Raw genomic sequence first — 23653 nt, 5'->3', positions numbered from 1 at the left:
TCTACTTCCGGCCAGAATTATAAGCGTGAAGGAGTTTATGCAAAGTTGTCTGGCGAACGCCAAGTATTTAAGTGTGGCCTTTTTGCCAAGCAGAAGAGAGGAAGCCGTGAGTTCGAAGCAGGTCGCTTACCTTAGAAGTTACGCAGTTGCTACTTTGCCTTCCAGGCCAGAGGTTTTAATCCTCTTGATAAATTAAACGTATTGTAGTGTTCACAGTCTCTGTGCTACATACGCTTCCTGTTATTATAAGGCCAATCTTATTCTAAAGTTAAATTAGAGTTTAGTTTTATTTTGATATCTTTTAAGTTAGACCCCGAGTGGAGGGTCATTGTATTCCGAAGTACGGAAGTCATTGTATATAAAGAAAAAAAATAAAGGGTTTTGTATACCCTTCGTCTGTATCCTGTCTACTTACTACAATTAGTGAACATAGCTTTAGTAAGCTCTCTGTTCTAGTCAGGTCATTGTATGTTTCCGAAGAAGGTTAGAAGAAACATTGAACCTGATAATAGAATGGTTAAACTGAATATGCTAAATGAAATGTAATATTTAAGTTATTATGTAAACATATTTCTTTTTTGATACCAAAACAAACACATACAGCATTCAGTCGTATCAATATCTGCCCACCAGTGGCCGAGCGGTAAAGTCGCTGAACACTGGTAGTTCGGTCCGAGGTTCGAATCCCGCGAACGAGCTGGCTGCATGGGCGTTTTCGTGGTTTTCCCCATGTGTAACGTGTATACGAGCCAGTTTCCCTTAAAAAGTCCTCCTCGAAGGCATCCCTCCCTTCAGGAGCATAGCCCTCGAGGCTTTGTCATAATCACACACGCCACACCACCAATTAATATTTAGGATTTACTTTTCTGAAATAAAAAAATGATGATGACAATCCAGAAAATGACTACATGTTTCAATTCGTTATTCTTTTTATAAATTAATCAATACATAAGTGAAATAAATATAGAAACCTAAAGGATAAAATTCTAAATATACAATATTAATAACAAAACATAATAGAGGATATGCAACTATTCTTTTAATATCTTTTACTCATTATTTTATAGAAAAAGTTAACATCTTCTATCTGAATACTTTTGGAAATTTTTATTTTTTATTTTTGCTAAAAAGTAAAATTCAAAGAATTAAGATTTAAATTAAAATTAAGTCTCAATTTTTTATATAGAATTACATAATGCAGCTGCTGATTTTAAAGAGTCTGCTGATTAAGTATTACACTTCCTTTCAGTTATAGCTTCAATAGTTCATTTGTTTATGTTTCTTGTTGCTGCTTTACATCAGGAAATTACAAACAAGTATTAGAATCTAGCGACTTATAATTTTATGCAATTCCTTTTTTTAATCTATTAAAATTAATCATATATTACAGGAAAAGCTCATGCGAGTTCATTTGAAAAAAAAAAAAAAAAGAAAAAAAAAAAAAAGAAAAAAAAAGAAAAGAAAAGAAAGAAAAAAAGAAACAATTGGAACGAAAGTTGGCTTTAGCAAAAAATTAATTTAAATTTCAGCCAAATTAGATTCCAAACATTAAAGACAAGTTTGTACAGCTTTATAGAATAAATATTCTTAATTTGAATTTCTTCTATATCGCTACACTCAGGGCTTAATTTCTAAAATTAGAAGTGCCGGAACCCTATGGAATACCGTTAGTAAAGAGGAACAAGAGTAAATAAATAAATAAAATGACTATTAAAATCATTTATAATTTAAAAAACAAATAGTTAATTATTATCAAATTAATAAATAATTATTTAATTAATATTTATCAATTATTATCTAACCATTAATTAATAATTGATTATTATTTATTAAAATAATTCAATAAAATGCAAAGAGGTGAATTAACATTTAATAAGAGATTTTTTAATATAATTTTATTGCTGCTAAAAATAAAATCTTTGAGATTAAATTTCTACTGAAATTGTAGTTCCGTTAATTACATAAAAGAAGTGCTGGAGCCTTCTTATGTAGGGTTCCGATGCGTTCTGGCTGGAATTATCATTTATGACATGAACTGAAAAGTACCGGAGCCGGCACAATTTAAGCTCTGACTACACTACATATTTTCCAGTTCTTGTGAAATGTGGGTTTTCAGTCTGTTGAAGCTAAAATGAGTAACGGTATAAACAGCTGAATCTTGAATAGCAAATTCTGTAAGGAAGTTTGGAAGATTTTTGATGAAACAATAAATTACTGAGGGAACTTTTTGTAATTAAAACTTATTCTATACAGTAAACAATATTTGAGGTAGTTAAGTTTCAACTGCAAATATTAGAATTTTTACTTTTCCGATGAAAAAGAGAAAAAATTTCAAAAGGAAATACGAAACTACTATTAGGAGATGCTACAGCGAACTTCAGTGACGTCACAGCCGAACGAGTCGCTGGCTTTTCGTTTGTTTACTCCAAGTGAGCTAACCTGTTCTTTCTACGGACCTTGGTCGGATCTGTCATTTAAACCAAATCGAAAAGAAGGAATCCTAAGTACGCAAGGAGGTTAGAATAGATTCTAACCTATTTTAACCTCCTTGTAAGTATGCAAGCTGCCAAAGTCTGTTGTAGTGAGTCCTCCCCCCCCCTTTTTTTTTTTTTTTTTTTAAAAAAAAGGCCGGTTACTACTTTGACGTGGTTTATCATTTTTTAAGCGTTAGAGACTTTCAAAAGATTTTCTTATATATATAAAAAGAAAGAACATTTCTTTTATTTATGTATATATAAAAAAGGGCAGATTTTTATGTTCGCATAACCTATTCCAACCGTTCGTTCTCCTGGACGCTGACTCTCCCCCCCCCACACTTCTTCTACTACTAGTCTTTCTTTTCTTTTCAGATTGTTATCAGAAGCAGAATAAAAAAGATGTTTCTACATCTTTTGACTCTTGAGAATAAAATAGGATCTGTGTGTGTGTGTAGATTCTTGCTGTTCGACGTTGGACAGGTAGACACAAAGGAGGTTAGAATACACACTTCACTTGGGTATATAGACCCAAGGTTTCTAAATATCCTAAGAAAGTATTTTATTGATCTTGGATAGACCAAAGAAGGTCTATATTCTTTCGATAGACACTTCGAGTTGAGTGGGTGTTTTCCAAATTACAATATTCAGTTTTTCACCAACTGGTCGGAAGATTTGAAATTGTGCACTGAAAGAGTGGAGGTTGAGAACCACGTTATATTAAATTCGTCGAAGTAAATAACGAGAAGTAAAGGGTATGTACTGAGGCAAAGTATATTATGTTATAATATTTTGTAACGCAGATCATCTTTTTTATACTATTTCTGTTTGTTGTTGGTGTTGGATCATTACATTTTTCATATCTGTATAAAGAATGTAATTTAAAGGAGTTCATAGATTTCGTTTATTGTAAAATTTTTATTTATATAGCGACTCCACACTATGGAGTGGCCAGTGTTCTCTTATTTCCACTATGTAAACAATAATTAGAAAAATCCGAGATGATGGTAATTTACATATAATGTATGCGTATTATTTAAATAAAATAGTTTAAGTGTAGAATGTTTAATGAATCTGTGTATTTTTACAGTTAAGGTTGTCGTAAAAATATATTTCTTCGGAAATAATAGCCGTGAGGTTTTTTTAATTGATTATGCTAAATTTATAATCTAATGCTTATAAAATATATTTAGGGGGGGATGTACAGATGAATCTTTGTTTATGTGTACCCCTTTTTCGATTTTCGTTGAAAGTCATAAATTTTGAGTGAAATCACATATCAAGGAAAGTTTTTTTTTTTTAAATCTTAATTAAGCCATTTTTTAATACAAAATATCAAGCAACCTTAGCCAAACTCAAAATGAGAATTTTTCTATAAAAGACCTTCAAACATTTACCTTGTTTCTGTTGTAGAATTCAACTTTAGTTTCAGCCAACATTAAGAGATAAGTCTGTGTTTTTTAAAGTATTTAGGAATTAAATATGAAGTGTTCGATCTGTAAGCAATACTTATATTCATTATGTCTTTATCAAAAAGCATTGAATTTATCTTACAATCATAAGGTAGTTTATTAGGTACTTATGTATTATCATAACCACCGTAATAGAAGTCACTAAATTTTCAGAATGTGCCAAACTGTAGTAACCATGTGCATAAACAATCTTCAAGTAACCATTCTCATGATAATCTTTATGTCAAGCAACAATGCCATTTTTTGTATGTATTTGTTTTGTTGTATTTCAAGTTCCAATAGTTTTTGTAGGCAAACTGTGATATTTTTTTAATTCTCCTCAATTTTAAAATATTATTTGTAGAATTTGCTAGCAGTGGAAGTAACTGCAGTAAAAATTTGGCTGGAATTAAATGTTTTACTGTAAACTTGCTAAAGGCAGCTAAATAATATGAGTTTGAGCAGCGCACAATGAACTGGAAGTTGATTTCTCTTTAAGAGTCTTCTGGTTGATCTTTACATTATGGTAACTTGGTGATTTTTTGGCGAAAATTTGGCGACCAACTCTCCTACAGCAACCCTCTATTTTTTTTCCCCTCCGCCATTTTGTCTTCACGAAGTAAAGACATGTTTCTTTTCTTTTTATCTCCTGAACACTTCTTCCAACAATCTACTAGCCGAATTACACTTATGCTAGAAATTTTATCAAACAAAACTGCTTAATCATGACAAATATTCACTGCAAAATTAGGAAAAACTGCACAATACCATTTTCCTTACGCATTTTTCAAAATAACACATACACATAAACCATGTACACACCGACTTATTTTTACTTAAAAAAACATCCCAGAATTGCACAAAAATGGAATTGCGCACAGTCTCCACTATATCCATGTACACTGCTTTTTTCTCATAAATTAAAAAAATTTCACGAAAATACATGACAATTTTCTCAATCTTTAAACCCGGTAAAAAGAACATATATGAAATTACCTGATCGCGAAAAAGTATTTACCCTTTACAAATATGAACATTTCCACATATAAAATAAGTAAAATATCCAAAAACTTTTACCTCTAAATCATCTATTACATTATACACGTCACCAACGAATTCATACCGCAAGCATTACAAATACTTAGTATCAAATATTTAAATTATTTCCATGCACGTTTATTTCAACTTAAACGTATACCAAATTCCTACAAGCATAAAATTCACAAAATAACTATCATTTCATTAAAATATCACTAAACCATGTACACGTCGACTTATTTTTACTTAAAAAAACATCCCAGAATTGCACAAAAATGGCATTGCGCACACTCTTCACTATATCCATGTACACTGCTTTTTTCTCATAAATTAAAAAAATTTCATGAAAATACATGACAATTTTCTCAATCTTTAAACCCGGTAAAAAGAACATATATGAAATTACATGATCGAGAAAAAGTATTTACCCTTTACAAATATCAACATTTCCACATATAAAATAAATAGAATATCCAAAAACTTTTACCTCTAAATCATCTATTACATTATACACGTCACCAACGAATTCATACCTCAAGCATTACAAATACTTAATATCAAATATTTAAATTATTTCCATGCACGTTTATTTCATCTTAAACGTATACCAAATTCCTACAAACATAAAATTCACAAAATAACTATCATTTCATTAAAATATAATTAAATTCAAAAACACTACTTAAAATATAAATGAGCACATACATTAAATTAATAAAAATTACCTTACAATCCTAATTACTTTAAACTAAATCATTGCTAATAACAATTTTCCCAATAATACCAAATTCCTTTCCACCTTACATTTACAACAATGCATAAAAATAATATCCTCAAATAATTAAAAATACTAACTTACCTAATCTTCAGAATCTTGATTACGTGGCGGATACACTTTTCTTACTTCTGTTTCAGAATTTTTAAAATCATACTTATCTTTCAAAGCAAGATACCAGGTAAAATAAATAACATAATAAAACATCTTTATTTCTCTCTCACACAACCTTAAAAAACATTTATTACTATCCTTTTCAATACCACTAAATACCCATTTCGAATTCACTTTAGTTACGGCCATGGGATCCAAAAATTCACAAACACTATTTCACACAACACAGAATAAAGCCAAATACAAAATTGCCTGATTTTTTCCCGATTAAAGAACAGTAATTCGTCCATTAATATCACATAACATATCCCATGATCTCTCATTTCCCTCACACAAAATAATGCGTAATCAGAACTGAATACTACTCACATTCTTAACAAAGTCTAACTAACCTAATCTTCCTTACATGGTGGATACACTTTTATTATGGATTCAATAAAATTACTGAACGATTTTTTTTTCTGAATTTGATAGAATTTGATAAAAAAAAATCTCTTTATCACATCTACAATTCACTTTAGACAGCGCCATACAATCCCAAAAATTATTCAACCCTACTTCACACAACACAAATGAAGCTTAATACAAAATAATATACATCCACAGATACTTGTCCAAATTCCCCCCTTTTCCGATTAAAGAACCGTAATTCGTCCATTAATATCACATGACATATCCCATGATCTCTCATTTCCCCCACACAAAATAATGCGTAATCGGAACTGAGTACTGCTCACATTATTACCAAAGTCCCAGGTAGTAACCTTTATCGCCTCCAAAATGTCGCCAAACTACCAGTTACCATATTGTAAAGATCAACCTGTCTTCTTAATACATTTCAGTGAATAAAAAATAGCCATAGCTTCCTCTTGATAAAGAGTTATAAATATTTAGTTTAAATTTATTATTCTCAATCTCTGTTCCATAATAATATATAACATATGCGAAAACAATGGCGTCTCCCAGACCTGACTCGTCTGTATAAATGTCCATTTCTCCTGTTTTTTTAGCATCCAAATAATACGGAATAAAAATTCTTTCAGCAGGGTGTGGTATCTCAAAGCCTTCAAATTTGCAGCTGTCATCATAAATCTTAGCTAGCATACTTTATACACTATTGCCAGTTATTACAAGAGTGGCGTATTGTTCTGCTAAATTTTTTCTTACTTCTGTTGCACACCGAGGAAGTTAAGCTGAACTATGTTAGTTATTTGTTGTACTTATGTCTATTTTTCTCATATGCTTATCTGTGTCTCGAATAAATAAATTCCAGCGTGTACTTAAAACATATCGCAGCAACAGATCAGTTAAACAGTGCTTAATCTTTTGTCTTACAAATGTCATTTACAAAATCTCTCCTTTGCATATGGAAAGAAATTTCTGCTAAATTTCTTCTTCTCAATGCACTTTACAATTTGCAGCGCAGTTAGCTGAAAACTCTAATCATTGTCAAGCGTAACATCGACAATAAAGATTATTCGCTGTTTGGTATTCAAGTACTAATATTTTTCATAATGTCTTAGACATTGCTGCGTAAGTCATTTCTCAGACTGGCATGAGTTGATAGAATTGGGGTTGAAAGCGAAGAAAATAAAAAAATAACTCGTTAGGTTGGCATAAGGGTTATATGCTATTAGTAAGCCTAAAATCAGCAATAAACTTTTATAGAATGTTTTAGTTTTAAATGAATGCCGAGCAGTAAGGCAGCTATGGAGCCAAATTATTGATCATACAAATTCATGCTAATACATTATTGTATTTGTTTAACATGGAGGTGTTTTATTTAGTGGTGAAGTGAAATTAAAAATCAGGAACCTCCCTCATGCTTTATTATGGAAAAAAGTCTTCTGTGCATGCATGAGAAATTAAGCATATGCGAAAGCAATGTGTTACTCTGAATTTCTCCCTTTTGTTAAGCATTTCCAAACCGAAAGAAAAGACAACAGAATTACTGTGATCCAAATATTGGACATTGGATTTCGGACTTTGTGCACTAGTAACAAAATGGATTGTAATCGAAATATTCATGCATATAACTGAAACTGGACCGGACAAAATTTGAGTGTGTTATATCCTTCAAAACTGTAGAAATCATTGCGTTATTCACTTGATCCTCATTGTCCATATCACATTTAAATATTTTCACTGCATTCAACAAGAACTTTAATCAGATATAATACACAATAAAAATTCATCTTTATTTCAAGACTTCAAATATGCGTACTTCTCCTTGACAGCCAGTCTATGTTCTTCCTTTGCGCTTCTCCGAAAAACTTCCTTAGGATATTGAGTGCGAGGTACGCTCCTTATTGCTATCACTACAATATGCTTTTAAAATCTCATATAAAGTGCTGTGGTGGCTCAGAGGTATGTCATTTTCTAATATTGTAAGGATTGTGAGTTCATATCCCATTATATATATTTTATCAACTTGAAAATGCTGTTTATTCTATATTTCCAAGGTAAAATTAATTTCTGCTTGAATTATACTTTCTTTTGCTTTTGACTCTTGTTTACAATAGTTTAAATATTTTATTTTATAATTTTATTTCCTTTCTTGGATTTAATATTGAATTCTTAAATTCATTTAATGAAGTTTTAAAACCATTTACATAAAGTTATATATAGGAGAAAAAGTTTCATTACCTTTAATTTAGTATTTTAAATGATATAAATAACCAAATTTAATAAATAAATAAAATGAAAGAAGTCTTATAAAACCAGTAGTAATATAATTTATTGGTATTCTGTTTATCGGGACCGGATTCAGAAATGTATTTATGTATGTGCATACATGCATACATGAACATATAGGGTCTGTCCAAAAAGTAAAGACACTGCTTCCATGAAATTGATTTATTTGAAGGTAATTTTACAGACACTTAATATTCTTCCTCCTGCATTAACACACCACTGCCATCGACTCTGCCACCTATTAACTTTCTGAAGCCAGCTGGTACAGCAGTTGTACTGGGAAAATGACTTTCTTTAACGCCGGCTGTGGTACAACTGTCGTACCAGCCATCCCCTCCCTATTTTAGAGAATCGCTTATCTGTAGATCTCTGGGTGGTCCATTGTCGCTGCTCAGAATAGCCGCTGGCTATGCATTCTTTCCCTCTTCTTATCAGTTTGGCTACATTTTGGCAAAAACCGCAGGTTTCGTCTTGCGCCAATATACTTGAAAATCAAATAGAGGCCATTTCGTTCTCAAACGTTAGAGCACTCTCTCATAATTTTAGTGCTAATTTTTTTAGTACTGACTTTTGCTATGATTAAACGTCAGCGATTTTGCACGCTGTTTAAGCTTACCAGATTTAATGCTTTTTAATCATAGCAAATAAGAATAGATTAATATTTTAGATTTAATGCCCTTCTAGAAAATAGGTAAAACCGCTTTAATCGTTTACTTCCTTTTTGTACTTATGAATAATAAGATTTTATTTTGACATTTTATTTATTTATTTATTTATTTATTATTGTTATTATTATTATTATTATTATTATTATTGAAGTGCTTAAAATCCTTAAGAACCGTTAACTCTTTCAAAGTGCTTCTATTATGTAGGCAATTTTGTCTGATTTATCAGGAGATAAATAAGTAAATAAGAGACAATTGTATGCAAAATAGTTTGTGATTTTCATTCATTCAATTATTTCATTCAATGATTGCTTTCAATGATTTTCATTGAGTGTAAATTAAATAAAATCAATTTATCTTTAGACCTTCTTTTAGGATGAGATCTGCCAAAAAGTATTTAAATATCAATAAAGCTCACGTTACTTCTAAATTGAATAAAAACATCAGTTACATTGTATAAAATTTTGGCCAGTTTTATTTGCTGAAATTCTTATACTCCTCAGGAGATAAAGGGAATTCAGACAGGTTAATAAAAAAAATATCTTTAAACAAGATTTTTATTTTGTCTGTAATAAGGTGTATATCATATTACTATTAAATGTATGAGAATTAGGATTGGATTATGGAAAAGCATGCGAACGCTATCTGCTTAAGGAGATGGAGGCTTTCATGTAAACCTTTTTAAGAGAAAATTGCTCACATTTACGTTCCTGGTGGAAAACTCCACAAGTAATCAACCTGTTCTTCGGGTTTGATTGGATTAATTTTGTTCGCTTACTGAATTACATCAAAGCACACAACAATTACCTGTATAAGGGGAGGGATGCCTTCATGGAGGACTTTCTAAGGGAAGCTGGCTTGTATTTACGTTACACAAAAGCCATGAATCCAACCCTTTAGCCAGGATTCAAACCTGAGCGAGCTAGAAGTGTTCAGCCACCTTTACCACTCTACTGAAGGGCCCGTAAAAATTGATAAAAAAGTATTGAAATAACCAGTTTAATTTACTAACCTATATTTCTCAATCAACCGTACATAAATTATGCATATGAGGAGATTATTTGTGAATAAATAAAGTGTATTGCACTTTTCTCACCTATTTCATATTACGATGGAATTATTGCATTTCAAAGTTATTTCTCATGAATTAATTTTGCTCCGTTCATGATTTTTTATTTTTTTAAAGAGAAAATTTCACACTTTAAATAAAAAATACACGAGAAGATACTTTATGCAAAATTTGGCGTAAACAGTTTTCTTAATTTTGCTTTGAAAATATTCCAGGGTAATCGTTTTCATTACTGAAAGAAATATGAAAAACAGATTTACTACATTGTAAGTGTCAACACCCAGTATGTCCTTATTCTTTTGAAAACGTAAAAGATTAATGTTTCTAAAATAAATTAGAAAATATATTATGTGCAAATAGAATATTCATTGAAAATGAAATAGACTTCAACCTTTGAATATAACGATGGTTTTGAACGAATTTTCTGCCAAAGAAAAGAAATTGACATATAATTAATTCTTCATGAACTAACTGTTCTGAAAATTACTTTTGATGATTGCATGTATAGATCAAAGATTTTTTTTTCTCTGCTAACATAAACAAAAGCCAATTTTACAAAGAAAAATTCTCGTTAAAGATATACTACCTCCTTTGCCTGATAGTCCAATGTAATATTTGTTAAAGTTAAATGATGAAACGCAACAAATGTATCTCGGATTTTCTTTTTTATATTATAATAACAAAATTATATAAAAAAAAGCAGATTTAAAGCTCTGTTATTGTTATGTAAAGCTTTATTATTGCTGTAAGTTCATCTCAAAATCTAATTCTATTGAATCTCATTCTAATCATCTAATGGTAATAAATATTATTTCATTAAATTAGTCATTACCATTATTTTGCTAATGAAAATGTTATTAAAAATCGCATTCCAACCTGCAGACTTACAAAGCTAGTTCGTATTTATTATATTTTGTAAAATTTTGTTTTCATTTTCTAATTTCTAATACAAAAATATGCGAATATAAATGAATTGTGAAAACAAAGTTATAAAATTCACAAATTATTGCCGAGATTGATCAGAAATAGTGAGTGAAATATAAACATTGCATACATTTTGTTCTAAATGAAAGCAAAATAATTATTGAAAAAATCGCAAATCTAGCAACCCATCTACTATGGGACAGCGTCCGACAAACATGTAAATTTTACTGAATCCATGGAGGGGACTAATGACTTTTCTCATTAGGAAAATGTCAAAGAGGGGGCAAAACTGTTTTGGATTGCGCTGGTCTGAATGCTATATTATCAGATTCTCGCCCCGGTTTTAGAAGGTTAATGCCCACCTGGAAGTCTTCTACTAGAATGCTATTCAAAACATGCATTGCATTTTTCTCTTTGTTCTCCAGATTGTCAAAACAATGACCTTTTAAGCTGGATTTTAACTGAGGGAATATAAACAAATCTGGCAGTGACAGATCGGAGCTGTATCATGGTTGGAACATCATTGTGATGATTTGTTTTTCCAGAAACTGGGTAACTTTGTGTGGAGACTGGTGCATTATCGTTGTGCAGAATACAATTGTTTTTGAGTTTTGGGGAGAAAGCACAAATGCATTAACTGTCCAGGTGGCACGAACTCTTTGTGCACTATTCCCTTGGTGTCAAAGAAGGCAGTCAGCATGGACTTTAGTTTTGATTTGCTCACTCAAGCCTTTTTTTGTCAAAGAGGTTGGGGCATGTGCTACTCTGCACTCTCTTTGTATCGGGGTCATGCTAGACCCCATGTTTGCTTTTAAGAGAGTCATTACGACTCGCTTAAAAAATTCAGCATCATTTGCTACACACTTCAACAATTCACGTGTAATCAACTTGTGGTTTTCTTTCTGTTCGTCAGTCAAAATCCTTGGAATCAGCTTGGCACAAATTTTCTACATTTAAAGTTGTTCCTGATGATTTGATGCATAATCGATTGTAAGTCCTCTAATGTCTCTGCAATCATCAAAACCCTCATCCAAAGATCAGAGTCCAAAAGCACTTTAATTTTAGCCTTATTGCCTGAAGTTCAAGAATTTGATGGATGACCAGTGCAGTGTTCATGATCGACACTTGACCCTTGGACAAAGAATCCTTCCTGTAAGCTTCATGTAACATGGCATGCATCTCAATAGCTGATTTGTTTAGTTTTATACAAACTGTATTGCATATCGCTGCTCACCACTCCACTGCATTCTGAAAACTTAACGTCACTTTCAAGTGTGTGTCTGCTTCATGAATATTCATGTGCTGTAAAGGCTCAAGGCTGACTGACTTCTGCCAAAATGTATAACTTATATCTCTGATCACACGTACCACCTACAAAGTCCACCCTTTTGCTTGGCACGAAGAATTCAGTCTCATTACTTTCTGAACAGACCCTGTATACCTTCATACATACTGTACCTATTGTTACAAATTTTGTGTATAAGTAAATAATTTTAATGGTTATATGTGAAACTGTTATTTTTTGTATAATGTAACATGAAAAGCTTGAAAGAGATGAAGCTGTGCGTGAAAAATAAAATTACTGGGGCAAGTCTATTTAACACTGAGGTAAATAGTTAATTGCCAAGATAACGATGGTTTTGGCAATTTGTATTTCCAGATGTTGCGAGAAATCACCAAAAGTCACCAAACATAGCAACCATTTGGTGACATTTTGGTCCAGTCCCTGTATAACTGTAATTATTATTATAATTGAATAACTAATTGATCCTTATATGTGAGTGTAACCATATTTAGCCTTTATATATATGCCTTGCAGTAATTTCAAGGTGGAAGGCACTAGATATTTCTTTGTAGCTGGGGAAAAACTGTATAAGATAGGAGAGAGCATCAGTTTTGCAGTTGTTTAGTTTAGCGGGAGTTCGGAGGATTGAGAGATCTCTAGGAGCTTTGCATTGTGCTGTATTTAAAGTTCTGAGTAGTTTGCAGTGTAACTACTGATTGTACTCTATCATATTAAGAAGAGCTGTACAGCTTTTGTGGAAAGTTCCAGAACTGTAAATTGTTTCTTTTGGTAGAAATAAATATTATAAAGCTATCATCGGTTTTGTATGCATTCAATCCATTATGAACTTGTAAGCATGCTACAATATATTTCTGAATCAAGTCCCAATAACAAAAAGAGTATCGATTAAAAAGAAAATCACAGTATAAAAATATGATAACAAAAGTTAGATTATAAATATTATATTAAAGTAACAACTTAATGTAAATATCGTTAAAATAAAAAAAAATTAAAAAAAAAATTGTAAATTACTGAAAAAGTCTCAAAATAAACGTTAAAGTAAAAATTTTAAATAAAGTATATAATCATTTAAGTTATAAAATCAAAATTAATCTGCATGCATTCTTTACTACATTAAAACTTTTAATGTAATGCATATTTAATGTTAGACAAATATCAAGTAACTAAGTTTTGGGCAAGGAAGGAATTTGAGTTAAATAAATAGTTAACAAGGGTCAAACACCCCAGCCTAGCATCCAAAACTCTGTGTATTTGCTGACTTCATGATTTCACAGGAAGAGGGTTTATTTTTTAAAATCTGTATAAGACTTTTCCACTTTTCTCTTGCATTTTTATATCTTCTTTCTAGTAGCAATGTTAACAATAATATTAATTAGAGCTCCTGAATTTGATGAAAAAGTATTAATTGAACTATTGATGTAAACTATTAATTGAAACCTGAAGTGTAAACATAAAATGTGTACATTTGCAATTACAAAATTGTACATCTGAGAAACTAGGTGCTTATGGATTAATTTATCAAATTGTGTAAAATAAAAAAATAGTTTCATTTTATTGGACTAAGAAATTTGATTGTGTATTCTGTCCTGGTTATCCTGGCTGTTACATAGAGTTAATAAAGAAAGGTACACTTTTGCAGGAATTTTGGTTTCTTTCTGATTATCTACACTCGCTAGAAAAGTATTCACAAGGAAGCACACTTTGTCACTGAAATGGGAAGCTCATGATGTCACTGAAATATATTTATATGCTCATGTATGCAGCTTGATCATGAATTTCCACTTTCCAGATTTGATGTTCATTTTTCTGACTGTTGTTTGTTTTTTTGCACTGAGTACATTTTATTATTATTATTTATTTTTATTTCTTATTGGAAATTGTAATGGAATTGTGTAGTTGATGGCTGATGAAAAGGTGTCATGTTTCTTTTGATTTATCTTTTTTTCCCAACGATAAAAAATGCAAAAATATGCATTCATTGAGGTTGTGCTTCTTAAATAACTGAAATTTGTGGATATAAAGTATTAAAAATTGCAAGCAAAGTGTTATAATGTGGATCGGAAAATGGTCTGAAAAGAACCTTACCTTGTTTACAACAGCTATTGGGTTCATTTGTTACTGGACAAGAAAATATATGTCAGTAAAGTTATGTTAAAAATAACTGGACTTACCTTAATTTCAGGTAGGTAAGCCGCTCTGGCGTATACTCTGCACACATGATAATTGACTGAAAAAAATTAAAGTTCATTGGATAAGCCGCAGCAAAACATTCCGAAATATGGCTTTTAATATTTATTTATTCAGTAATTCCCTGCCATATTTGATGTAATCATCACTGATAACGTTTACAACATAAACATAATCAGTAATATATAAAAAAATAAAGAAGGAACATCTTACCTTGAGCTTGCCGAAAATGAGCTCTATCAGATGATTTCTATCAGATATTATTTTTACGGGTTCGGTAAGCTTCATTTATCACCATTAATTACCATATTATGAAAAAGAATATATTAGATGGCTCAAGTGCAAAGTTGCCTACTTATATGGTGCGTATTGATGTGTACATGGAGAAAGTCAAGGGAGTGCGTAATGTCAAGTTTGTGCAATTCTCTGATGTTTTTTCAAGTTAAAAATAGGTCAATGTGTATATTAATACCGAGTTTTTGCAATTCTTTGACTTGTTATTTTCAAGTTGGTGATTTTGAGAAACGCACAAAGCAGTGGGCCACTCTGCATTTTCCCCAATTAGATAAATAAACAGAAATTTGTAATTAAATTAAACTACTTTTATTTAACAAAACCTTCAAAATGCGACTCGTTGATGTCAGAATTAAGTAAATTTGACAAATGACCATCAAGGTCAAATTCATCATTCCATTCTAAATCACTTCAATCAACGTCACTATCTTCACACATCCATTCCTCCCACTGATTTCGTAGTTCATGCTTAAAAATTCCACTGATAGTGAGATCCAGCAACTGTAAAATTTTTAAAAGCCGCCTGGTATCACTGAGACATAGGTGCTAAGTTTCTTTGCTTCAGATCTTACCGTATCCGCTAAATGGGATTGCAATGAATCCAGAACGATGAGCCCTCTGGGTTTGAAAAAAAGTACCTTTCCTGTTATGACCAATTTCTCTCAGCCAAGCATCACTTCTTCGCACATCCGACCTTTTTCGTTGGTGCAAATAATAACTCCTTTAAGGAAGTTTCCTTTCGGAATTGTTTTTCTTTTGAAAATTATCAAAGGGGTTAACTTCTCTCTATTGGCGGTACAACCCAAAACACAAGTAAAAGAAGTCTTTTCATTCTCGGTTGTTAACACTGAAATAGTTTTTCACCTATTGAATGAACAATTTTGCTCTAAGGACAGTCAAAAGTAACGGGCACTTCATCCATATTAATTATTTGCTCTCTTTTCAAATTTTCTTTTTTAATTTTCTTATATGTGTACTAAAAAAAAGCTATCTTTTTTCAAGCCAGTCTACGGGAAGCTTTTGTCCAACTGTTGTTTTAGTCCTGACAGATACTTTCTTTCTCTTCATGAACCTGAAATACCAATTAGATCCTCCAACAAAATTTTTAATGCCCATTTGTTGAGCAATTACCTTTGCTTGAAGGCAAATTTTAACTTCTGATATTGATGCTTGGCTGAAGATCTTTTATTTCTTAGACATTTTCTCTAATTCTTCTTGTTCGGACTTCCACTGTCAAATGCATCGCTCATCAACTTGAAATTATTTATCCGCTAAGCGATTTTCAATTTAGATAGCTTTCTTCATTGCTGAAGGCTTAAAAGAAGCTGTATAACTTTTTCTTCGAGAAAGAGTCGTAATAATAATAATATTTTTAAAGCACAAATGAAAAGACTAGCAAAAGGCAAGCTACAAAGCAGTAAAAACGTATAAGAATGAAAACAGCACTTGGAAACTAAGCGTAGCTGTTTCCATTAAAACAAAAAGTGATAGGAAAACACAGGCAAAACCATGGAGTTTCCGAGATTAGAATATTGCAGTGAATTCTTACCGTTTCGCTTGTGCGTAGCTTACGATCTGGACTAGGGAAGTTTTAAGGATAGAGGAAAAGTATAATTCCCTCAGATACGCCACTGACCTAAATTTTCAACTTTTAAACACGTATGAGCCGCGGCTTATATACCCGAAATTACGGTATTCATTATGGTAACCATATGGCTGAAAACTAGTACAGTCAAAAGTCGTTAATCCGGACTCGTCGGGACTTCGGCGATTCCGGATTATAGATCATCAGTTTAAATCTCGTAAGGTGGCATGCAGAAATTCTAAAATTAAAAATATGAAACCGTAATTTATGAAATAAAGAACAATTATGATCTAAAGGGTATCAAAATTTACAAAAAAAAAAAAAAAAAAAAAAAAGCTTAATATTTATTTGCTTACTTTATTAAACATTTCTCTCAATGTAAGTTGTTTAAGTTGCTTCGTTTTATGTGATAATACTTTCTCTTTAATTCTATAAAAAGACATAATTTCTTGTTCAGTTATAAAATTCCGCTGTTCAAGTCCCGTTAATTGCTGTGCCGAGAATACCGACTAACTTGTCAATCGAAATTTTTTCGTTTTCACTAACCTCTCTGTCACATTCTTCATGTCTTTATCCATTTTTTGCAGCAATTCCACATTTTGTTTGTTGGACATCGAAACATACTTTCGTTTTGTAGATCCTTTGGAAGTTCCAGCATCGGAAATTCTATTTGACATAATTGAAAGTTCAAGTTTACTTTTATAAAATTGCTCTTACAGTCTGCAAAAAATAATAAGCGGGATCCAATTCAAAGATTAAGGAACAATGCAATCATTAACATTAACTGAAATAGATTATTAGTTAATTTTAGCTTACACCGTCCGTTATATATTAAACGCGCAGGCGAAAACGTATTCTGCAGTTGCACACACGCATATGCGCAGTAGTCAAGGTCTTACGCGCACGCGTAAAACGCCTGTGCGCATGTGCCAACGCGGCGCATGCGCAGAAAGTTTTTAGCTTTGAGGTCCGGATTATAGATCATTCCGGATTATGGGTGTCCGAATTAACGACTTTTGACTGTATATCGGCTCTTCTTGGGTAATTGTGATAAAGACCGGTGTGCAGTGACAAGCTTGTACAGTTCCCTGGTGTTTTTTATGCCAAAAAAAAAAAGGCCCCTGTGTATGTTGTAAGAGCAACAGCATGCATAGTGTGTGCCTTTGTTGGAATATCTGATGTTTTTTAAGGGGATGTACATGGAGAGAACAACAATGTGTGCAGTGGCAGATTTGTACAACAATGTGTGTGGTGGTTGTCTGGTGTTTTTTTAAGCAAAAATCGTGTGTATGAGGAGAACAAGAGCATGTGCATTGCCAAATTTGATACAGTTCTGTGATGTTTTTTAAACTCATAACAGATCTCTGTAGAGAACAACACAAATGAAAGAAAAAAATGCATAAGTATTTCTTAAAAAGAGAAATGTTTTATGGTGGATATTTCTTGTTTTTTAATTTTATTAAACATAATTAATTTGTTTTTTAATTTTATTAAATACAATCAATTATAATTGATTGCTCATACAGTTCTTACTGTAGTGCCATTTTGAAAATGGATGTTATCTTTCGCATTTTCAAATGCACCAGTATTACTGGAATGCTAACATTAAAACCTACTGCTAATTTAATCACAGCTTGAGAAGATCCACTTCGGCTACAACTTTCAGGTCCTCATTATTCATCTTAGATCAGTGATTTTCAAAATTAAAATTTATTAATTAAAAAAATAATATTATATCCCGTTAATTAATGTATTTCCATTTTTTTTTTTTTATCACTAGAGAAGTAAACGAGATTCTCGCATGAATAATATTTTGTCCAGTTTTTTTTTTTTTTTTTTTTTTTTCTTATTTTTATTGACATCACATCTTATACACAAACATATACAAGTGTAATTAATCCGAGAAAAGAAAAAATTAAACTAACCTAGTAAGCAAAAATATCCCTTACATTTGGAATTCTAAAGATTTATTTTTTTTTTTAAACATTTATCACAAGGCCAGCCAGGAAAAAGAATTCAGATGACTACAAATGCATGGCCATTTTATTAACAACTTCCCCCTCCCAATGAACCACAGGGGGGGATTCATCAAACTTTTATATAAACAGTATAGATTCACACTACAAAAACAATCGAGGTCCAGGCAAAAGAAAAAATATATCATCTAAATAACTGAGAATTTAAATATAGCATTATGCAAATTAATTTTTTTATTATTATTATTTTTTTTTAATGTTTAAAGAATAACCAGTGGCCTTAAGAGAGTATACCATGACTCTATAAACTTAAGCATATTTTAAATTATTAAATTTGTGCATGGAAGCTACTAGAGTTACAGATTTTAACATAATAATTTAAAAAATAATAAACAGCCATAAAAAGATATACTCAGAATACATATTTGTAAATTAACACTGAAAATACAACTTTAATTCTGAAGTTCTAAATTGTACAAAAGTTGTACAGGACGTCTAATAACCAGTGATTCGGTTTTTACCTTGCAAGCCCTCACCTTGCCATCTCTTCCATGAAATAACTCTTTCTCCCCAGTCTCCAAAAATTTTGGGGTAAGTTCTCCTTCTTAACTAAATCATTAACTTTCAATTCGGGAACATTATTCTTAACCAAGCTCGAAAAGGCAGGTCTTAAATTCAACAAATACTCTTTTTTTCTACCTGGACCAAAAGGAATTCATTAATTTTTCATTAATTATAGGCCCATATCAAAGAATTCCTGGAAGAAAAATTTGAATCAAGGTGAAGTCTCACAGAAGATAACGATGCTATTCTTTTTCCTAAAAGGAAATGTGCTGGAGTTAAGGCATGTGGTTCATCTAAGTCACTTCCAACATAGGAAATTGGCCAAGAGTTAATCATCCTTTCAATTTTGATCAGAACAGTTTGCAACTGCTCAGTGGTCATGGATGACTTTCCAAATGTCTTCCGGTCAGCAAATTTCATGGAATGCACCATACCACCAAGCTGCTCTTTCGATAATGTATTTCCATTTAATTCTGTAAGCAGCACAAAAATTTTTTACTTCTGGATGATTCATTACTGACCAAACTTGTTTCAGCTCAAGTTCAGTACATTTGAAAGTATGTCCATTATCAAAAAAAGACCTATTTCGAGATAGAAAACGTCGGAAGGCAAGCAAAAATGCATCTGCCGTCATATTACTAACTAGCTCCAAATTAACACTTTTTGTAACAGCACAGGTTATCAATAGAATATATTGTTTGTTTTTACGACCTTTCATAAATAACAACCAGCATTGTAGATATCAATAACTGTAAATGGAGCTGATTGTTTCATTTGGAGAGCTGGTAATGGAGCAGCCATTTGGTCTCCTGGAGAAATGCTGAATCTTTTGCAAATAACACATTTTCCGTAATATCCAGTATTTTTCTGTCACCTGCACCAGTGTGTGAGATACCCGTAATGAAATGCATTATTATGGGATTCCCAAATCACTGATTCAGTGAGTTTAGATTTTGACAGAGAATAATAGGGCGTTTTTCATCTGTAGATAAAGAAGCTCTTCTTGTCACTCGCAATACATACTCATAATCTAAAAATGGTTTAACACGTTCACGCCGGCGCATACCACTGGTGGCCCGCACTAGTCTGTCTTATCGGGCGGCGCGTGTCACCGATGATACGCATTTGATTGTGTTATTAGAAGTTGAAAATTAAAATCATAAAAAAATAACATTTATTTATTATAAAAACTTTTTAATAACAATTATAATTAATAATTATTAGCAAATGTACAAATCGTATACAGTTCTGAACAGGTAATAATCGCGTGCCGGCAGATGAAATGTGGCAAAAATTCGAGCGCAGCTCCGCGGCAAAGAACATAAAAAATTGGCCCCGACGTAAACGTGTTAAGCATAACAGCTCAGAGTTTTTTTGGTAAAGGTTTGCCATTCTTCAAGCAATTAATTTCCTCAGAGAAAATGTCCCTTTGAACAGCTTTTGCCCAAAACTGTTCAGCACGATTATATTCTTCAGTTGTAAGAGGACCCATTATACTAGTTTTCCTCCTAAGAGCATCAGCAAACCGTAATATCCAAGAAATCACCTTCAGTAGTTTGCGTAAGCAACTAAACATATTAACATCAATTCTGAAAACAATTTGGAGCTAATTTTAGCATCAGATTTATAATCAACTTCAATCTCCTGTTATATTGAGTCATGTTTAAATCTCTTCGGCTGGGGCCAGGTATCCGTCGAGTACAATAACCATTTTGAGCCCTGCCACCTTTTTTTTTTTTTTTTTTTTTTTTTTTAAGTAAGCAAACTTTTACTAGTTAATCCTCTTGTTAACAACTCCACAGGATCATCTATCTTTACCTATACAGTGTCTCCATGCACTGGGATCTATAGTTTCTTAAATTTCTAATACTCTATTTGAAACAAATTGCTCCCACTTAGATGCCATGCCTTTTATCCAGTATAGCACAATTTTTGAATCACTCCAGAGAATAATCTTTTCTAGATTTTTAAAAAAGTTTTACAGTATTTGGCTGACCCTGCTACATTTACTGCACCCATTAATTTATGGTGATTTCCTGTTATGTTTTACCACCATATCACAGATTATGTTCTTACTGCATTAATATAAATATTAACAAGACATAGTGCACAATAAAAATTAAGCTTTATTTTGGAACCTCGCGCACACTGCCCGACAGCCTGCCTGTTTCGCTCTGCTCGCTACTCGTAAGAAACTTCTCCTCTAGGGTTGCCACACTTATCGGAGGGCGCAAGGCGCGCTCCTTATCGCCATCACCACAGAGTTTCCCCCCAGTTCCTTTAATGGCTATTCAAAGGAACGACATAGGTTATGAAATTATCTCAGAGGATCCGTACTGTCGGGTATTTTTACATGATTACAAAATTAGAATATAAAATTAGAAAAGATCAAAATGCAATTCAGTATATAACAAGGTATTGACACATATAATAAACATGAAATAACAAGAATTATGTTAAGATATGAATTTTAAAAAAATGTTTTAAATTGTTATGTAAGAAGCAAGTTTCTTAGGGAAGTGAACATGTCTTCCCGATCTGGTGACAGTTTGTATCTTAGAGAGTTCGTTTGCAGATTTATTCTGCTGAACTGTCTTTAAGTCTTTATTTGTTTTCAGTCCAGGCAAATTAGAGTCCGAAAGCAAATAGGCTGGTTTCACACGGTCTATAGACACAGTAGATTTCAGACCGTTAATATCAATTGTGAAAGTTTTGTCCGTTCTAGAAAGGACTTTATGCGGACCTGTATATGGTTGGCACAGAGGTGGCTTTACTCGATCGACACGTAAGTATACGTGCGTACACGACTTTAAGGTAGCACTTACGTAACACTTTTCTTCGCAATGTGCAGATGTTGCTATTGGATTGGATTGTTGCATTCTACGCCGAAGATTTGTGATAAATTGAGTGTAATACGGAGATATCTTAGATGACGTTATCATATCACTAGGCAGCTCGAGAGTTGTGCCATACACCAGTTCAGCATAAGATGACTGTAGATCTTCCTTTACGGCTGTCCGAATACCAAGCATAACAACTGGTAGTGTTTCAGTCCAGTTATTGGTCTCGTGAGCCTTGAGAGAAGATTTTAAATGTCGATGAAATCGTTCAACAATGCCGTTGGACATTGGATGATAGGCTGTTGTTGTGATTCTGTTCGTACCCAAAATGCGCGTAAATTCTGCAAAAAGTGCGGATCTCATTTGAGAACCTTGGTCTGTTGTTATGATCGATGGGCAGCCAAAACGAGATATCCAACAGTTGAAGATGGCTCTGCAAATGGTTTCCGTTTTCATATCCTGGATGGGAATGGCTTCAGGCCATCTGGAGAATCTATCTATGAGAGTTAAAAGGTACACATTGCCTTCTGATGGAGGTAACGGTCCGACGATATCCATATGGATTTCTGAAAAACGTGCATCAGGAAGAGAGAATGTGCCCAGTGGTGCTTTAGTATGCCTAGTAATTTTCGATTTTTGGCAAGATTCACAGGATTTCACCCAATTTTTGATATGACGTTTCATATCGGGCCATACATAACGAGAACAAATAAGCTTCGTAGTAGCTGCAATTCCTGGATGTGACAGATTATGCAGATGATTAAAGATGAGTCTGCGAAAGGAATTCGGAACAAATGGACGAGGAATGTCTGTTGACATGTCACAAAGAATATTACCATCAGAATACTGGCACGGTTTAAATTCCAGTTTCAAAGATGATGTGTTGTTTTTGAGAATGTCTTGTACCTCCGGATCATGCTGTTGAGCTTCCGAAAATTTTTTAAAATCCAAAAATGGAGATTTTGTTATGGAATCAATTTCGATTCTTGAAAGAGCGTCAGCAACGATGTTTTTTGAACCTTGCACATGCCTAATATCTGAGAAATAAAATCTAAATGTCGCAATTGTCGAGGTGAACATTTATGAGGGTTCTGTTTAAAAGCGTATATTAACGGTTATTGATCTGTATAAATTATAAAATTTCTGCCCTCTAACATGTGTCGGAATTTCTTAATTGCAGAATAAATTGAAAATAAATCCCTATCGTACGCGGACCATTTCTGTTGACTTTTATTGAGTTTCATAGAGAAAAATGCTATAGGTTCCCATGTTTGTTGAGACAACTGCATAATTGTGCCGCCTATTGCGACGTCTGAGGCATCTACCCAGATGCTTAGCTGGGCTCCGGGAATAGGGTGTCTCAAAAGGGTAGCCTGAGCAATGGCATTTTTGGCAGCAATAAAGGCTTGTTCAGCATTCTCGTTCCAATTTAATTGTGGGGATGAATCCTGAACATGAGAACGAGATTTCTTTTTATTAATATAGCCTTCTAACAATTTTATTAAAGGAGAAAGAATATGTGCTGCTTTAGGTATAAAACATCTGTAAAAGTTAAACATGCCTAAAAATCGGCGAAGCTGAGTGAGAGTGGTAGGTTGAGGAAAATCTAAAATACATTTGACTTTGTCAGGAAGAGGTTCAATTCCGTTTTCACTAAGGTGAAAACCTAAGAAATCAATAGACGTTTGACCAAAGGT

At 32.5% G+C, this 23653-nt stretch overlaps 1 protein-coding gene across 1 annotated transcript in view; it reads left to right on the top strand.

The window, feature by feature from the left end:
* Positions 1–3073: 3073 nt before the first annotated feature.
* The window catches only part of LOC118205291 (WD repeat-containing protein 55), a 48622-nt gene continuing 28042 nt past the window's right edge, over positions 3074–23653 (top strand). The window contains exon 1 of the mRNA XM_035377584.2: positions 3074–3229. The gene's annotated coding sequence lies outside the window, so the exon portion shown is untranslated. The remainder of the gene's footprint in view (positions 3230–23653) is intronic.

The sequence above is a fragment of the Stegodyphus dumicola genome, chromosome 7 (assembly GCF_044657685.1).
Source record: "Stegodyphus dumicola isolate Sdum_Otavi_A_Nest chromosome 7, ASM4465768v1".
NCBI lineage: Eukaryota > Metazoa > Arthropoda > Arachnida > Araneae > Eresidae > Stegodyphus > Stegodyphus dumicola.
Note: the sequence above shows the minus strand (reverse complement) of the source record. Positions and strands in the feature narration are given on the sequence as shown.